This window comes from Dipteris shenzhenensis, chromosome 9, assembly GCF_047967505.1.
Source record: "Dipteris shenzhenensis isolate YYH24624 ecotype China chromosome 9, Dip_SZ_1.0, whole genome shotgun sequence".
In the NCBI taxonomy this organism is placed as follows: domain Eukaryota; kingdom Viridiplantae; phylum Streptophyta; class Polypodiopsida; order Gleicheniales; family Dipteridaceae; genus Dipteris; species Dipteris shenzhenensis.
Genome location: NC_141604.1, coordinates 56,012,969 through 56,032,015, shown reverse-complemented (window position 1 = coordinate 56,032,015; position 19,047 = coordinate 56,012,969). Strand labels below are relative to the sequence as shown.

Below are 19,047 nucleotides of genomic sequence, written 5' to 3'. Positions count from 1 at the left end.
TGCAAAAACTTTCTTTGTTGAGTTTGACCAAATGATAGAGTGCAAAGAATTGAGATGCTTTGCTCTTTGCGGCCCTTTAAACGAAGATAGGGAGCATAAGGTAGAACTAATTGACACTTAATGCAAGAAGCGACAAAAGCTAAAGCATGTTGGGGATCTTCCTACTTTCTGATTCTGACCATCCAGCAATGAAGAACTCAGAGAACTGAACATTTTTCCTTTAACAGCACCAAGAAATTCCACCCCATCAAAAAGATACAGCCCCCGGAAGCTTTGTTGACATAGAGGATGAAATATTGATTTTTAAACTCCCCCCCACCTTTAATATTCATGAAATAAAAATTCCCCCCCACCTTTAATATTCATGAAAATTTCACTTATCTCAATGGCCAGAAAACTCTTGCCAAATCACAGGTCATGAGTTCAATTCCTATGGAGACTCCACATTGCCATGTCATCTCCTAGAGAGGGAATATGTTGTAGAGAGAGAGTGTGCCACATCATCATAGCCACGTCAATAGCACATCGTGACTATCACATCATCAAGGGCAGCAATGACTGCTTCATGTCATTGGTAGTGCCATGTCATCAAAGGAGCCTGAACAGCATGTCATCATTGTTAGTGATGCCACATCAGCAGGGCACTGCAAGCGAACAACACATGGTAGAGGGGGCATAAGTCGAAGACCAGTGATGTACACGTAGTGGCAAGCAAGGTAGCCACATGGGTAGGATTGCGGGTGAGGCACGATGATCGGAGGCACATGGCTCTCAAGGAACTAGCAGTAGGGACTAGTGCCCTAGGCAGTGGCGCAAAGGGTGGTGGGGAGACCAAGACAGCCTACGAGCTACGCAGAGGCCATGGTGTCCGAGGCGAGGGGCATCGAGGGGGACGTGGTTGGTGCCGTAGTCAAGGGAGGCGGCTACACGGAGCATGGGAGGGGTGAAGGTATCGAGGGGGAGGCGACTAGCAAGCACTGCAGTCTCGCAGTAGACGGAGTCGAACAGAGGGGCATGGTACGTGAGGCGAGCAGAGGGGAGGTAATGCACGGATGCGAGCAGTGCAATAGACGAGGGAGGCATGATGCACGAGGCGGTCGACATGGAGCGCAAGGAAGGCACAGGGCACGAGGTGTGACACCAGGCACGAGAAGCTAGGCACGTGGTGTGAGGGAGGCATGGGACACGAGGCGCGGGCATGCGGCATGGGTAGTGAGGCAGGCACAATGCTCAGAGTGAGGCGGGGGCATGCGATGCATGTAGTGAGGTGGGCACGGTGCCCGGAGTGGGGCACAGAGGGGAAGCGGGTAGCAAGGTGTGAGGCATGGGGGAGAGGGGCGAGGTGGTGAGAGAGACAAATGAAAGAAGGTGTGAGAAGAGAGGGGAGAGGGGTGGGAGAGAAAATTAAAATTAAAATAAAAATAAAAAAAATAAAACAGAAATTAAAGGGAGGGGAGAGGGAGAGAGAAAGATGAGAGTAGGGGGAGATGAAGAAGGAAAAATTAAAATTTTAAAAATTTTAAAAAATAATAAAAAGTGAGGGAGAAAGGACGGAAAAGAGCTAATAAAGAAGTAAAAATAACTATATATATCTAGCTTAAAGGGCAAAAGAAAGTTGAAGAAGAGTCACACAAACTTTGAATGGTGGTAAGACACTCCAAGTGAGACATTGTGGAGATTTGTATCCTAGCAGCCACACCAATTTCTGTTACTAAGAAAAGAAACCAACACATATGGCCAGATGTTGGACATGGCGACATTCAAGAGCCATGGGAGAAAGGGAAGGTGAGGGAGGAAGTGTTAACATGAGAGGGGGAAAGGAATTAAGAGGGGTGGGAATGAAGAAGGGTACTATGGCACAAGGGGGAAGGGAGAGGGGGAAGAAGAGCATGTACATGATGAGGGGGGGGGATGTAGAGATGGAGACATCAAAGGAAGAGAGTCATGCTTTATTTGAAAGGAAGGATGGGGAAATTAAAATACTAGAATGGTGGCTATACAAGGATGAGCTTATCACATCAAGGAATAGCCCCCTTCTTTTATAGCCAAAAGAGGGGGTTCTCCCAATTAATGCAACCCCCCCACATGCATGGTGTGAGAGGAGGTCTCTTCCATGTGAGCTTGGTGGGTACGCACTCTCAATTGTGTGCGACAAGATTTGTCTACTCAATTCAACCCCCATATCTAATAGTGTATCAAACTCCCATGGCTTCTTCCTGTATTATAATATACACAAACATCTAGGAGGACAAGTGGAGGGTTGGCACAAGGAATGTTGCCACCTCATCCTACTTTCCTTATTATTTAACTTGCATTCTTGGCCTATCTACAAACCCCCCCCCCACATGGGTCTATCCTACATGGAGGGAAAAATCCAAGATAATATCCATCTTCACCTATTTTATATTATTTTTCCCTTGGACCTTGGGCCATATGTATGTGCATCTTCTATCCACATGGTGCCATGTTCATGTTGACTTCCTCTGCTTTGGAATTATGTGATGAAGAAGTTATTGAGTACACTTACAAGTAATTGTTTGTCCTTAATTATCAGATTGAGGAATCTTTGGAGTTTGTGAGTGTAATATCTTGCACAAATTGTTGGATTATCTCTTATCAATTCCCTTGTCTCAACGCTCGTGCTTTCTTGTGCCATGTGATATTTGTTGTTGGTTGGGTATATGTCGTGCAAACATTTTGTTAAAGGTTCCCACAATGTCTCTACACATGATAACATCACAAACAGGGTTGGAGGCCCTAACTGCCTCATCATCATTGCAAATGCATCGTTCCTGATCTTTTTGTGGTACGGAGAAGTGCGTAGGTTTTCGAAGTCTCTATACCCAATTTTGGACTTTTTGGCGTGTATTATTTTGTCCTCCAGTGCACCTTTGCGTAACTAAACCCAAAGGGATTGTACAATGTTTTGGTACATCAGTCTGGGATTTTGAATATGTCTTTTTGAGCCAAATAAAAGTGTAGGGAAATTCAAGTTCCCACTATTCTTGTCTTAAAATAATCCCAGTGGTTTGTTGTGGCTACATAATTGATGTCAGTTTCATAACCTACGACTTGTTCATCTATAATGCGGTTGTGTATTAAAGTGTCTGTGTAAGTCTCCTCATTGTCATCTATATCAGATTGTTGGCCATTGTCTTCTTCTTCTATATTATGTTTCGAACATAGCATTTGTTCTAAATGCTTGGTCCATTGCTGGTTGATTTGTACATTGTTGGATTTGTAAAGTGGCATTTGAATAAGCGTGTGTAGTGCTTGCATGAGGATAGCTAGACGGACTTTTTTGAGAAAGTACGTGCCTTATGTTGTAGTTTTTTTTAAATTCCAAGTATTATTGATGATTCATCATTTAATAAGTTGTGGTAAGATGTGTTACTTGTGTCAGCCCCATCATGTTGACAATGCTACCTTATGCCCCATACTGTCCGCTTGTAATAATTCTCTTATTTGAGTAAATTCTATTCTTGGAGTGGCCAACCATTGTTCAATGTCATTGAGGATTGCCGCATTTGACAACTCAGTATTCCATTGTATTTGTTGGGGGATGAAGCATTTTGGAATGCTGGTTGCTTTTATGGATGTCTTACATTCTCTGCAAATATGTTGTTTTTTTCCCTTTGGAAGTGAAATTGTGTTGTCTTTTGCTCATTATCCAAGCATGTGTACTTTCCTTTACGTACGCTATTTGTTTTTTAAATATTAGACGCTTGCAAGATAAGCATTCGTACATTGGATTATCTTGAATTGTGCTTATATATTTGTCTACAAACTTTGAAGGAGTTCCAAATGCTACTGAATACTTCTGCAATGTTAAACATTCGTCCCATTCTCGTTTCCTTTTTCGTTTCACTACTGTTGCTTCTGAGTTTGAGTTTCCCTCTGGTACGATTATTGCTGGCATGTTCTTGTGTTGTTGCATCTATTTGTGTTGGCCAACATCTCAATTACTGCAGCCATCTTCGTATGCTGTAGTTGTGGTTAGCTAACTTTTTTTATGTTTGACATTTTACGTCTAGTAGTGTCAGTGCGAATTAATGCTGCTGGGAATTTCTTGTTTAAGATGTGCATCGCATCGTTTGTAGAAATGAGTGTATTTTCACTAATGATGTCTTCCAATGTCGTGGCCATGTCTTCTGTCCAACGAGTATTTTCTTGTCTCATAGTCTCAATTTTGCATGGGAAAATTAACATTTTGGGGTACTTTTTGTGGCTTCCGTGTGAGTGGTGTCATTTCAGAAGGGATGTTGTTAATTTCACTTTGTGAATGATGTGTTTCAAACTTGCAGCCAAATGTTTGGAAGAAAACATGTTCTAAGAATAAGTCTTCGATGCAGTAGAGATAGTTGTCGTCTGACAATAATTCCAAGTATTGGGGAATGGTACTGACAATAATTCCAAGTATTGGGGAATGCTTCTGAAGTTTACGTAAAGTTCTTGGAAGAGCTTAGATTCAAAGAACTGTCGTCCCCATTCTGCCCGTTCAAAGTCAGACATTTGCAAAAGCTTCATACACTGTAAGTACAATGTTTTCCTTAATGCTTCACGTGTGATAAGGAATTCTAGCACATAAGATATGCATAGGAAGATGCACGTGTTTTGTGGATACGTTTGAGGAATTTTAGGTTGATGCCTATTTCTTCGGAAGGGCATTTGCTTGCCATGTCCATGACTTTAGATTGAACGTTTGAAAGATTGGTGGAAGAGTACGTTTGTATGAATGTCTGCATGGACCTTGAAACATTGGTGAAGTACGTTTGTAAAAGGAAAACATTAAGTCATGAAGATATGCCCACATGGTTTTGTTATTGTAGTTGTTAGGATCACTATTAGAATGCAGTGGTACAAATTTAAGTTCATTTTGAACATGCGTTTGTAATACGTTGATGTGATTCTGAAATTATTCGGATGTAGTCAAGTAGATGTTTATGCATTACATGTTGCAAGATTAGTGATGTCTTGTGTATCACATTAATATGGGGATAAGTATTTGAGCGATGCCGAAACTTCTATCATGTAAGTATGAACTTTCACTTGAAGTAGCCGTAGTAACGAAGAAGTTGTAAGCCTAGTAGATTTGGTTACGTGTAATAAGATAGGAACTATGTATGTGTATGCGGGCTTCGATGATTTGACCAAACATGCTGTGGAAATTTATATTCTTCCACGATAAGTAGGAGTTGTGGTTATTTTTTAAAGTTATCATCGTCACATTTTGTAGTACCCTACAATAGTTGCTTATGGGCAAATATGAACAACCACACAGCAAACTAGTTGTTAGGCAATGGTGCTTGTTTGAGCAAGACAGAGGAATTAGGATCTAACTCTTCTCTAGACTATGATTGTACTTATAGATATAGGTACCGAAAGTCTATCTTAAGACGTAGGGGGAGGGGGGGGCTATCAAGGTTCTTTTATTAGCGTACGTTGTATAGCATGATATCAATAGGGGTAGAAGTATTTGGGCAATGCTGGAACTTCCGTCCAATAATTATAGATTCAGACTTTAACTACTTCAACAGTTAATGTACTTGTAAGTATAGGTACCAAAAGTACATCTCAAGGGTTAGGGTGAGGGGTGTTACAAAAGTTGTTTTATTAGCGTATGCTATCTTCATCTCTTACAATTCGTAGGAATAAAGCAGTTGTAAGTGTAGCAAGTTTGATTGGATGTGCGAAGTGTTCAAGATGCTACAGTATGTAAGTAATGGTAGTTGTAACACTGGTGAAGTTGTAGCTACCATTGAAGACTTGCAATAACAATGTAAGAATGAAGGTTCATTACTGTCTTATGAGTATGCGTAGTAGTCTCACTTTAAAGTTTTGAATAAAGAGAGTCATGTGATTAATAGGTTCATTATTGTCTTACGAGTACACGTAGTAGTCTCCCTTTAAAGTTTTGGATAAAGAGAGTCATTATACGATTAATAGGGAGAGAAGTATTTGGGCAATGCTGTTATAGATTCAGACTTTAACCACTTCAACAATAACTATACTTGTAACTATAGATACCGAAAGTACATTTCAAGAGTTAGGGCGAGGGATATTATGAAAGTTGTTTTCTTAGCGTATGTTATCTTTGTCTCTTACAGTTCGTAGGAATAAAGCAGTTGTAAGCGTAGTAGGTTTGACTGGATGTACCAAGTATTAAAGATGCTATACGTAAGTAATGATAGTTGTAACAGTGGCGAAGTTGTAGCTACCATTGAAGACTTGCAAAAATCAAGGTTCGTTATTGTCTTATGACTATGCATAGTAGTCTCGCTTTAAAGTTTCAAACAAAGAGAGTCATGCGATTAATAGGCTCAAAACAAATAGCAGCACATATTCAACATTATTTGAATGACCAGAAGACATTCTGCATTATGGATGATCACTTATAAATAAAGTAAGGAGAAATACAATCACTTTGTAAATGTAAGGAAGATGTACTCATGAAGTAACAAACTTCAGTTCGTACGTACGAAGGATGAGTACTCTAAAAAAGTAATGGCGTTAAACAGGGTTACAATTAATTATAGAAATACAACATGCAATAAATGAGCATAGGTTAAGTAAAGTGTGAATAACTTTTTTTAATTGATAAGTCATGACTTTGTGCAGGGATAAATCACATCATGGATAATGGGTAGTCGCTTAAAAAGGAGATAACATGTACAAGGATTTTCTATGTACAACTTTTTCTGTTTTTGAAATGTAAGTAAAGCATATTTATAGAGGGAGACATTAAGTCATACATCTCCCATACTCAGTGAGGAAAACAAACTAAAATTATGTAGCAGCAAGGTGCTACTATGTTACAAAACAACGAAGATGACAATCTTGCACTGTACAATGGACAAAAATCTTCAGAACTGATGAGCTTGAACTGTGTAACAAAACATACTGAAGCTCAACAACATCAGACTACTACTATATTGCATACGAACGAAGCTGATGATCTTGCATTGTACAATGGGGGGGCAGTAAGAAATCTGATGCCTTTGAACTTCAAAAAACAACAAAAGAGTGATGAACAACTACCAGCTGTGTTGTAAGTTTCACATATGCTCGATCAACCACTCTAGCAGTATTGCCCCTTAAAGGAATGAAGTCTGCAACTAGACCATGCATATTACCAAGGAACCTTCCTTCGATCCTCTGGTTGAACAATTCCGATATCAGGAACTATGTGCTGTCTTCAAGTAGTTCTATGAACAGGCGAGGCAAATCTAAGATCTTGACCACCCATGTATTCTTCAGTGTAACCTCTATACTTGTGTCATCTAAACTTGTGATAAGTCCCTTGACTTTAGGAATCTTCTCTAGAATGGTGATTCGATAGCTGTTAGACAACACGCTACAATGTTTTTCTTCGAAATTTTTCCCTATTTGTAGAAAGAGCACACATGCTTGTACATGGTCGAGTTTAGCCCTGTGTGACAGTAAGAACACCGCTTATCTATAAGCATAATCCAACGAGCGTGAACGACCGATAAACTCTACTTTGTTTTAAAATTAATTACAATGTTCTGTAGGCACTGAACGTTACCTGATTTCTACACACAAGTTGCTAGATGTATTGATGGAACACCGAGTAGGTTTTGTCGAGATTGATGGAACTTGAGCAGGCGCCAAGATAGTCAGGTCTAGCATGTTTAGTGCGATTGGTTGACTATTTTTCTTTGCTCCTATAGCAATGGCAGAAGCCAACCGCCTTGAACCTATCCACGATCTTTACGTAATCCAAGCGACGGTTATTTTTGAAAGTTAACTGCAACGACGAAGTGATAAAAAAATTCTTACTCTAGTAGCAGAAGGTTCGTCGTAAAATTGACGTTGCACGTCTCATTTAGAATTTAACAATTCACATTGACACTTTACCATTATGATAGTCATCTGCATTTTCGCCGTCACTCGACGATTAATTCGTCCATCTGGCACATCGAGCTCCCAAGCTTGATTACCGTCACCGCAACTGTAGCCAATGGCAAGTAGTTGGCTTGCCCTTTGTTCATTGGGTCCTTATAGTCTTCTTTATACTTGAAAATACTAATTGTTGGAACAATATAGGATTGACTGTAAATGGTTCGGAACGTTCGACCCTAGTCAAAGGATCGAAAACCAAAGTATAATCGAGGGTTCCTCCATTGTTTTAGGTGTTTCTACTACAGATTGAAATTTTCATAACCTTTATACAGTCTTTGATATTTAATGTCTTAATGAAGTCTATGTAGTACCCCTCGCCTATGGCGAGGGTAATACAATTGCCCCCCTCTCTATTGGTTCAATCTAATTTCAAGGTCTTCGGATACTTGACATTTTATAAGGACCAAGTCCTGTATTTATTTAGTACTTTTTCTTCGAATATGCCATTCTTGACGAATAAGTCTACTTCGTGAATGAGCAAAGATCTTTCATTGGGCAAGTACTCGCTCTCAACACTCAATCAATCCGAGCACTCTATGGTCAAGGTGTGGTAAGACCTCTCTTCTTGCGGGGATTCCAACTTCACTCTTTTGAAATCTCAATAATCTGCTTCATCAAAGAATCTCTTCACACACGTCTTGTTAATAGTCACGACGGCACAACTCGATGATTCCGCGTTAGAATCATTAAGGACGATTGCTTTGTCCCGTGTGTAGTAACTGCTTGAATCTGAAAGTCATATTTATCGTGACAACTTCGCATCAATTATGAAATTTTAAATATGGCCTCTACTGTAGTTATTTTGATGCACAATTTCTTGACTACAAAAAGAAGTCACATACTTTACACCATGGCATCATAAACTAGGAACATGTGACAAACAAATACCAACGGTGAAATACAATATCGCATATCAATTCCACATAATGTCGAGCCCAACTTTTTGTTCCCTAATTTTAATAGTAGATGTAATAGAAACCATCTAGATACGAATGCCAAGTCATATTCATGGAGCTACCAAGAAAACCCACTATGAAAAATGTAACCACGACATAAACCATTACCAAATCATAAACTGCTTGCTTGTATAATTCAAGCAACAATGAAACTTGCCTATCTACATACTACAGTCTTGATTAAACAAGTGCATGTGCATGCTCATGATATCAGAAAACCCTAGCCCTAGCAATCTCGTAATACCAAGGCTTGTCTACGACCTTCCTACTTCTCATTCTACACCGCCTTCTTCCCTCTAACTTTAATCGAGTTTGCCTTTAAAGACTCATCTAGAAGGCTCATTTTGCTAGGCATTCCTGCAGATAATACGGTAATTCTATGATATAGTTCGAAGACTCAATTGAAAGTCTTAATTTGCCAAAGTCATGCGGAGCTACACTCCACTAAATCTTTCTCGCAATTCATTTCTTTCATGGTATGCCATAAAAAAATTCATGGCTACTGGTTAAACGAAGCTACAGTTCACTAAATCTTTCTTGCAATTTATTTCTTACATGGTATGGTATGAAAGAATATACAATAGGAACAAGGAAACGATGCAATTTAATAAAACATCATTGGAAGTGCATTGAAATTCCAAAAATGATGTATAAATCTAAGATGGCCTACCAGTATATTCCTATGGGCAACGGATACAAGGCATTCAGATCGTCTATTCATAATCCCGTCTCCCAAATGACATCGTGCAAATTATAATCTTTTACTCCCCTAAACCCATTACACATTTTTAAGCGGAATTAAGAGAATGAAAACATCATGAATAGCCTTAATTTCTGAGACGTAGCCCATAGAAAAAGCATTATAACATTCATAATGTTGTAACTGCGCACCTTCCTCCACTAGAAAAATTCTTCTAAGGATACTACAAACCTTTGAAAGGAAGAACAGAACGCTTGGGAAGTACTTTCCTATCAACTGTGATGCATGCAGAGAGAAAGTTAAGTTGTATGCTCAAAGACAGGCTTTTCTCAAGTAAGCATAAAAGGCCAACACAATGTGGCTCTATCAAGAAAATACAAACATATATTCTGCACCTAGCTGCCTATCTCTACTCAGTAGAGCCAACCCAAAGATAGTGCTGAGCACAATTATGCTCGATGATATCCCCCAAACCTCATCCCCCTTCCTTCGTCGCCATAGTCTTGCTTGATCATAGAAACACCAAGGGAAATATTCCCCTAACCTAGCTCATGCACTTGGTTCTTAGTCTCCCAATAAGCATATGTGAATGGAAGTCCTCTCCATCCAACGGGCACTCACATTTGGTTCATCAACACTTTCCTCACACCTTGTTCCCATAAGAAAATAAAGGCATCCAAAAGATTATTTACTTGTGACATGGCGACCCTCAGCCCCGTATATGTAAAGCCTATGCTGGTGCAAATTAAGTGCACTAGTCCTGGCCCATACTCCAGCATGAAAGGCTGGTGAACAAACATGCCAACTTTCCTTAGCAAGCCATCTTCCACTCTACAATACATCCATAATGTCCCCAATGGCTTTCTACTAACAACTCCACAAACGTGGAAGCTCAATCTATGCTAACATCAAGTTTCCCCAGCCTTCATATGTTGTTTGCTGTTGTCAACAATGTGCAACAAACAACCCCATATCTCCCTAAGAATTTTGCTTAAAGCAGAAACTCCAAAGATTGAAGTTAGCATACACCAGAGATTTTGTCATCAAGTCCATCAAACATAAAAATTTAGTAAACCAACTTTAAAACGTACGTATGGACTTTTGGTACACATTAAACAAAACAGTTTGCCTAAAGTAGGGATAGGTATAGTCACACAGAATATGCTTCTTTTGGTACACATTAAACAAAACAGTTTGCCTAAACTAGGGATAGGTATAGTCACACAGAATTTTGCTTAAAGCAGAAACTCCATGTTATCATCAATTACCTCATCCATTTCCATTCAAATTCTGCCCAAAATTGAAGTTAGCATACACTAGAGATTTTGTCATCAAGTCTACCAAACATCAAAATTTAGTAAACCAACTTTAAGCGTCCGTATGGACTTTTGGTACACATTAAACAAAACAGTTTGCCTAAACTAGGGATAGGTATAGTCACACAGAATATGCTTCTTGTGCAATTTTCACTATCGGTCATCTCCTTTATGTTGAAAGAGAGAGGCGTAAGACTCCAAAATAGGAGGGAGAACAGTAAAAGATCTTTCGTGGAACAACAAGAGATGTACAATTATTCGAGAGGGGGTTTGTATCTACATGACAACAGTTTTAGACCATCCATACAAACAAAATGGACACATAGCAGGATAACGAAGCAGAAATACCCCCCATGTCCGACAACCAGACTGCAGTTAAGAGGAGGAGAACACCACGAGAAACAGATTTAGTTTGAATGAAATGGCAAAGTCCGTCTACAATAACACGCATCAAACACAAGCACAGCCAAAAAAAAGATTCACCTCCCACAAATTCAACGATATCCATCTCGCAACCACTAGCCATGACTCACGAAAAACTTGCGTTACAGCTACAGATACTTTGGCCTCGCACTTACAACGTCAAAACAATACTCACAACCAGATATATGATTTGACTCTGAACATTCCTCCTTTTATAAGCTAACAGCAGCAACGAAGAAAAACACACTAACAGTAGATTTTTTAATCAGACAACCTCCCATATGATTCTCGAAGCAACTCCATCGCCACCATACAGTGACACACAACGATCGCAAGACAGTGCTCTGGAAGGCCCTTTTTCTATTCCCAGCAACACCTACATGCAACAATAGTAAGTTGCATGTCAAAAAATCTTAGGGATATGAACTAAAACCTACAATAGCAACACCAAAAATGCAGGTGCCCAGAAGAACCCGACAAAATCTAACACCAGCCTAACAGAACCGAAGACCCAGTCCTTGTAAAAGTGCATGCTGAAGAGGCTGGAAATCTGCACAGCGGCTGAGGAATCAAAGAAGAGCTAGCAAGGTGAAAAAGCTCTACAAACGCGCAGAGAACGAATAGAAGGCAAAGAACGGGGTAGAGTTTCTTGCTGCGAAAGGAATCTCTGCAGTGCCCCTTTTGCAATGGGCAGCGCTCCTCGAGTGCAACAATGGTACAGTGGACGAGTTGTCCCAGCTATGAAAAACCCGCACAACAGCAAGGCGACGGGTAGGTGGCAATAAGGCCGTGCCACGAGCTTGCGGGCTCCAAGGGGGGTTTGGTGGGTTACGGCAATGGGGAGACGAGCAAAGCCCTTGCGGGTGCGGAGCAGGCAAGGACAAAGAAAGAAAGAAAGAGTTTATTAAAGTCTTCGGAAGACCGATGGGTCTATGAGACTGTGAAAATCCTGATACAACAAGTTGTGGTAGTGGAGCTACTAAACGAGCGTCCATACCAATGCAAAATGAAAAAAACAGAATGGCAGTACTAAGTCCTAAGTACAACATAGTCATGTCGATGGTCGACTATATATCAATCTCAGCATCGTAATCAATATCATCATCATCATCGGCAGCAGCAAGATATCAAGATGGATGAGGCAGTGGAGGCATGAAGTCGGCAATAGAGTGTTGTCGGCCCCTCAGAGTTGCGGTCTTGGCACATCTCCTCCTCGTAGCTCTGCGTCTGACCATGGCTACTGTGACCCCCGTCGGTCGGGCTCCGACTCTAAACAAGGAAGGGATGTCCCCAAGTGTGATCTATGTGTCGACCCTCTGTCTGAGCTGTCGGGTCATAGGCTCCGGGTCACGGTCATGTCGAGGCCTCGTCTCGTGGGGGTCCATGTGATCTAGCTGAAAGAACTCCGTGATAGAGCTCTGAGAGGGATCAGCCGAGGAAGAAGTCTACTCCTGTCTCCGTGCTCGGAGTATTCTCTCACGGTGTTTTAGTGCCTCATGAATGAAACCTGCCGAACACCGCTGGTCCGGGTAGGAGAGGAAACAAGCCAAAATCCCATAACTATACGTGAAGAGGTAGTGGAAACGCCCTTGGATCTCATAGTACATAAGACACCTGAAGATGAAATGCTCCTCTGTCTCAACCTCCTGCAAGTCACACAGTGTGCATATGCGCCTCTCCTTGGGTAGTCGCTTTGCTCTGTTGCTCTCGATGCGAAGTCTGTGTGAAGAGACCCGGAACTGCCCAAGAGAGATCCTCAGCGAGTGGGGTAGGTGAAACTGCGTGTATCCTAGTGGATCAATGAAACCCTCCGCTGTGATATGTAAGAAGTGATCTCTATAGAAGCTAAGCTTCATTGGGAGTTCACTCGATCCCAACTAGATCCGAAATGTGTGTAGCTGTAGTAGATCCTCATGGATAACCTGGTTGACCTCGTGTGATAAGAGGGGAGAAAACGGAGCATCCATGCTGTACTGGAAGGGAGGTAGTCTATCCATGTGGAGCCCCAATCGCTCAAACCATCTCTCTGTACGTGCATACCAACACCTCTGGTCTCCTCTTGCTGCAAGTGCCATAGAAGAGGATAGAGCTATCCATGGTAGCCTGCTACGCCCCGAGGTATAATCCCCATATTCCCTAACTCGGTACAGATACGTGATGACCTGAAATGCAGCATCTAGTTGTAAAGGGGGTGACCCCATAGTTACTAGGGAACCTAAATGGCAACGGAACGTCGACCCCCTGGGGAACGGGAACGCCCAAATCCTAGGGAACGTGAACGGGAAGGAAACGCTACATCACCATACCCATAAACAAACATACTATTATATACATTAGAAAGCTTAAACTTAGAATCCAAGACTCAAAAACATTGCAATTGCTTTTGGAGTAAGCCGTAAGGACTCAAGACTCAAGACATAGTTCACGAATAATCATTGATAATAGAATCTAGATTAATCATTATAGCTTGCCAATGGCATACAAAAGCAAAGTCCATCAGAGACAAGGCATAAACATATGAGATTATCTTGAGTCTTGGAATCTTGAATCTGTATACAAGAAAAGGAGAGTGACACCTCCTACTACTGAGGCTCCTAGAACTTAAAAAACTAGCTGCTACATGCATGATCCACTCAACACTGTCAACATCAATGATCAATCCAAATCTGCAGCATTGTGGTTGCTGCCCTCTTCTCCATCATCTGGTTGATCTCCATCTTCTTGGTCATCTCCAACATCATCCATGGATGCACCCACCACGGGAACGATTTGCTGGCATGTTGCCTTACCATTCTTCTCCTGCCATCCAATGAATTCCTCACGGCTGTACCCAGCATTCATCTTCTGAAGCAAACGTAAGTTTGCATGCACAAACACAAGGTCACTTACCTTTTGTGTCCCAAGTCTGTTCCTCTTCTTTGATGCAGTGTGCCCAAAGCTACTCCACAAGCGCTCACAAGGAGAGGAACTTGCTCCTTGACTCAAAATGCAGATAGCCAAGTTTTGCAACAAAGGTGTATCAGCCCCATAATCCTCCCACAGTAGAGCAGACCCCACAATATACCTGTCCCTTTGTGCATCCTCAGAGCCACACATTCCATATTTCTTCCTATAAAAAGCCAACTCATCCTTTACTTGCCTTCGCTCTTGTGCATCTGGTACCATTTGCTTCAGTATCTTCTCCCATCCTCACATCACCTCCTTATCCGACCCTTGCTTGTTACCTTGAAATTCAGGTTCCAAGACATAAGCTGCAGCATGCAAGGGTGAATGATAGGAGTTCCACCGCTCCACTGCCAAGTCTACTAATTCTTGCTTCCTATCAGGATTAGTCACCACCTCCTTTACATTTTCAATCATTTTGTCCATCCCCTCATAAACTTTGCCAATGCATGGCTCATCACTATCCATAAGCCTCATCAAAAGGATGATGGGCTTCACTATTTTCACCATATGATTGACATCCTCCCAATAGGCATCAGATAAGCATAAAGACTTGCATTGCATTTGCACTCTTTGATTCCTTCCACGCCTCCCATTCATTACACACAACAAGCTGCCTTAGAGCATTTTTTACCACTAGAAGACGCTCCAACATGATGAAGTTGTATGCAAAACGTGTCTCTGAATACTTCAAGAGGTCTTTGGAGGCAAGCTTACGATACACTGCAAGAATGTAGTGGTGTCGTGTGATAAAACCAATAATATCCTTTGCAAAATCAATTATTGGATGAACCCAAGCAAGCTTCCCTATGTCCTTCAGCAAGTTATTCAAGCAATGTGCCATGCAAGCACTAAAAGTGAGCTTAGGATAACGTGCCTCCAAAATGCGACCTGCTGCCCTGTTGGAATTCTCCCCATCTACTATGAATTGAATGACATAATCAGCCCCCACCTCATTAATAGATTCACTCCATAAATCAGCCAACACCTCTGCTGTCTTTCCGCCCCCTCTGAGTTATCAATGGACTTCAAGAAGCATGACTTACCCCTGCAATATGCAACTATGCCCTGAATAGATCGACTACGTGTATCGCTCCATCCATCACCCATCAAGGTAGCACCAAATGTCTTCCATTCCTCTTTAACAAGCTTCAAAGCCCACTCTATGCTATGCTTCTCTCCTTCTAAAATCTTGGTTCTCAAGGCTTCATAAGATGGTGGTGTGTAAGAGGGACCAAAAGCTGCAATAGCCCTCACCATATCCACAAAATAAGGATTGCGGGCTTGATTCAAGGCAATGTCACCACTATAAAAAAAACACCCCACTGCATCATCTACCTCTGCCTTCCTGCCAGGGTGCCAAGTGGCAGCTAAGGAAGCTTGTTTCTTGCCCTTCCCAAGACTGGAAGTGGCAACTGAAATAGAAGGCATTGCTGAGACTGGAATACTTGTAGACACTGCACTTCCAACAGGCATAAAAGCTCGAGCACCATGCTTAGATGCATTTGCCAATGCTTTTAAGCGTAAAAGAACATATTCTGGCAGTGAAGGACATATGCTAATGCCTTTCTTCTGCTCTCCTAACAAGTGAGCTTTCACTCTCATTGAACTGCGAGTCTTTGGCTGGCCACAATAGCGGCATGTCCATTTTCGTGAACCTCCTACAAGCACCTCCTCGGGATTTAGAAGGTCCACTTCCTTCCACCAAGGGGATTGGGCATCAAGGCGTGGAGGAGCAATGAGAATTCAAACTTCAAAGTTGATTGTTGTAACTTGTTTGCTGCTCTCACAGTTCACTATTAAAGCAACAAATTGAAGTCCCATCAATATCAACTTGGTACATTGCACAATAGGCAAATATATGATGCATTGACACATTATACATGCAATTCATTATGACCAAACTGTGCAACTTGCACACAGCATTGGCACTGTGCATATGTATATAATTTTTGTAGTAATGTACCTGCACGCTGCTTCACTGAGGCTTGAGCACCTCCTGAGTCTTAACTCCTCACTCCTCTGCTCAGCTTCTGGAATTTGAATGTAGAGTCAACGTAGAGTCCACAGTCAATGCTTCAGCCTTCTCTAGCTCAAGCCTCAACGCCCAGAAGCCTCAACGCCAAGTTCTAATTGGTCGTTGAGCACAACAGTCTATTGCCAATAGTTCGTAGAAGCTAGTGTAGCTGCCAAGGCCCAGCCTCTAGCGACAAGCTAGAACTCTTCTTTTGTGTAGCCTTCACCTGTGTATGCAGTCGGAAGACGGGCGTTAGCGTAGCTATCTGTCTTGTGCCGTCGCCTGTGTGTGTTGGAACGAACTCTTCTTTTGTGTAGCCTTCACCTGTGTATGCAGTCAGAAGACGGGCGTTAGCGTAGCTGTCTGTCTTGTGCTGTCGCCTGTGTGTGTTGGAACGCTTGCATGCAGTAGGCTAGCTATGCGTAGGCTAGCTGTGTGTAGGCTAGCTGTAGCATAGGCTGTAGCGTAGGCTAGCGTAGCTTGATAGGCTATAGCGTTAGCAAGCTGCTAGGCATAGGCTAGGCGTTGCATGCAGCCTTGTAGGTCGAAGCAAGCTTGCAAGCGGCGAACACGCAAAGCATGGAGGTCGACAGCAAGCGGGGAACACACAGAGCGGCGAATCGCGTCGATTAGATTAGGATTAGATAATTTGCCCCAAATCTTTACCTGCATGAAGGGAACGGCTTAGGGAACGTTCCCTAGACGTTCCACAAGGGATATGGAACATTCCATAGCCGTTCCAGAGGCCAGACGTTCCACAGACATTCTCTTCAAGCTGAGTGAAGAGAACGCCGTTCCAACATGGAACGGCGTTCCCTGGCAACTATGGGTGACCCAAACTCAGCCTAAATGATCTGGTGAGGAACGGATGACTTACCATGAATCACCCGTGATAACATGATAACCTGTAGCCGCTCCACACAGACCCACCCTGTATCTGACAAGTGTGGCCCCCACCCTGTATCCCCGCTGGGCGAACCAAGGAGTCAAAAAGCAACCCCTTAGTGTGTGGATCTTGAAAGTGCGAGCGGAAGCATTGCCTCTCTAGTCTGGCCAATGAAGCATACCCTCTACTCAAGCATGCCTGCATCGCGGGTCTCATAGTGAAGCTGGGTCCGGAGAAGATAACCCCAAGATAAGTGTATGATGAAACTATCTCAACAGATGACCCCATAAATATAAACTGCTCCTGATGCATGATGGCTCGAGATGTATTGAAGATCATGACCTTGGTTTTACCCAGGTTGACCTTCAAATCATGAGACTCACAAAAGGACTGTAGTGCGTCTAGGTGTCTCTGAAGTCCCTCTGTTGAGGAAGACAAGAGAGCCACGTCATCTATGTAGAGCAAAATATGAATCAACGTGCCCGCAAGAGAGCAACCTACACCCCCCTGTGTCTGCATCATTGTCTCAAGCTCATCAATGTAGAGGCCAAACAAGGTAGGCGACAAAGGACACCCTTGTTTGACCCCGATGGTGCTCATGATATCGTTTGCCCACTCGGATCCTGCCTGAACTCTGCTTGAAACTCTCTCGTAAAGTGCCATGACAGCCCAAATGACCTCCTGATCATAACCCAAGTCCTGTAGATGCCGTATGAGGCGGGCTCTCGGAACCGTGTCAAATGCCTTGCGAAAATCCACAAAGCAACAATAAACCCTCTGCTTCCGTGACCTCACCTCCTCGATGATACATCTGAGCGTGAGAATGTGGTCCATGGTTCCATGATCACGCCAGAATCCGACCTGTCCTGCTGCTCTAAGTCCTCGACACTCTACAAGTCTGCCTAACCTCGGAGTCAAGTACTAATGCATAAATCTTGGACATGACATGTCCAATCATAATGGTCCTATAGTTCTCCGAGCTCATGGGATCCCTTGCCTTGTGGATGGGTGAGATAGTGTTAATGGTCCAAGTGTGTGGAAATCCCAAACAAACAGCTTCATTAAAAAGCTTTGCTAAGATCGGGGATAGGAGATTAATCCCATATGCAATGAACTCAGTGCATAGCTCCTCACGATCCTTCGCTCAACCATTATGAAGTTTTATTACGGCATCCTTTACTCCTCCTCTAGTGAAGAGGGTGCAAGATGTGGGACGAGGCATGTGTGAGAGGTTAGGGACTGGCTGATTTGGGATGTCATAAAGTGTGCGTGCATGATCAAACCATATCTGAGTGTCAGTGAGCGGCGGAGGGGACCGTCCTTCTAGAAATCTCCGCGAGAAGTCCTTAGAGTTGTTACTAAACAAAAATCCAGAGGTGAGAAGAATATGGTGGTGCTGGGTATGTGGAAATGGCGATGGCAAGGGAGGAGAAGGGCAAAGAGACAAGGCCGACGCTGGAGACAGTTACAAAGCGGGAACGTGTTGAGGGAGTAGAAGTCTTCAAACCCTATCATACCTAAACCCTAACCACTGACTTAACCATCTATTAGCCTACCGGTCCCGCTAACCCGGTCAAAATTGACCACCAACACACACAACCTCGTTTTCCCAACCCGAGCACTAAAAAGTTACCCATCCCTAAGACCGTTGCAGGGTCAAAAAAGTGTTCAAACATCGTATGCCTTGATACCAGAACGATGAATACGATAAAACAAGCTTTCAAACATCGTTTATTATCCTAAAATTGTATCCTTGAACTTCCCAAATCCAACTTGATCCCTTACAATGATCTACTTAGTAGAATCCCTTGGTATGTGGGGCTCAGTTGGATGCAATAATTGCAACACTATAAACATTTGCATAGACATGGATCGAGCCAAAC

The 19,047-nt window shown here is 42.5% G+C and overlaps 1 pseudogene; it reads right to left on the bottom strand.

Annotated features, from left to right (window-relative positions):
* Positions 1–13,973: 13,973 nt before the first annotated feature.
* Positions 13,974–15,866, bottom strand: LOC147898865 (uncharacterized; annotated as a pseudogene).
* Positions 15,867–19,047: the final 3,181 nt, after the last annotated feature.